A 1,287-nucleotide genomic window follows, 5' to 3' on the forward strand; every position below is an offset into this window, starting at 1 on the left:
TTTGAGGAAGGCTCAGCTGAATAGCACTTTAAGTAGAAAAGGGAAAAAGTGTGTTAAGAGAGAGTCTTTCTTTAATATCACATTCATGGTTGTAGCCCTCATCAATGGTAGGACAATCTTGGAATGTAAGGCCAAGGGAAAGGCATGGCAAGGTGAGATTAGCTTAGAAAAAGGGAAAAGAGTTTGGGAAATATTCCTGTGTTTCACCCAAATCAACTAGTTTGGGTTCAGCAGTTAAATTAAAATGAAGTAGTCTAAATGCTCACTTGGATTGGTCTTCTGAGCTGTTAAATCTGTGTATTGTGACTGTGACATTCCAAAATGTTTTCCTGAAATGGACTTACTAATGTCCTTAAAGCATCAAACTCTCAACTCTGTGTCTCCATGTTCTTACTCTATGCATCAGTCTAAAATCCTGCATTAATGATGCTGCACCCACTCACAATCCCTCTTCATCCCTTCTCAATAGAGAAAAAAAGCTTGGTCAGTCAATCATTCAGTTTGTAGTTTTTGAGTACTTACGGTATGAGAGCACTGAATTAAACACTTGGGATAGTATAGATGGGAACAGTGCTTGGCACATAGTAAGCGCTTAACAAATACCATTATTATTTTTACATAATGGACACATTTGCTTCCACAGTGAGTTTAAAAGCTTTAAGGGACTGGTCCCATGTTATCATTTAGGTGCTGAATAATGTTCTTGAATAATCAACTTGTTTCTCAGTGTAGAACTCAGTTCCTTGCTCACTTGTAACTAGAAGTGGCATCCTGTGATAATATGATAATAGGAAGCAGTATGGCATAGTAGAAGGAGCACACAGGACTGGGAGTCAGAAGCCTGGGTTCTAATTCTGGTTCGTCACTTGTCTGCTGGGATGACCTTGGGGAAATCACTTCACTTCTCTTGCATCTCAGGTAGCTCAGTTGTTAAAATGGGGGGATTCAGAGGGAGGGGGTTCTCCTTCCTATTTAGACCTGTGGGACTCATGTGAGACAGGAACTGACCTGATTGATTTGTATCTATAGCAACTCTTAGAGCAGTTCTCAACACACAGTAAGAGCTTAGCAAATACCATTGGAAAATAATCCCGTTTGTCCCCTTCCTTTTTCTTGTTGACACCTGAACAAAGCGACTCCTATATCTCTAATGGTCCCTAGGGAATGAGATACGAAAAGAGGTAAGACACAGAATCAATAAATCATGTTTATTGACCATTTATCGTGTGCAGAGCCCTGTACAAAATAATTTAGTAGAGTACAATGCAACAGAGTTGGTAGACACAT

Source organism: Tachyglossus aculeatus, unplaced genomic scaffold (assembly GCF_015852505.1).
Source record: "Tachyglossus aculeatus isolate mTacAcu1 unplaced genomic scaffold, mTacAcu1.pri scaffold_89_arrow_ctg1, whole genome shotgun sequence".
Lineage (NCBI taxonomy): Eukaryota > Metazoa > Chordata > Mammalia > Monotremata > Tachyglossidae > Tachyglossus > Tachyglossus aculeatus.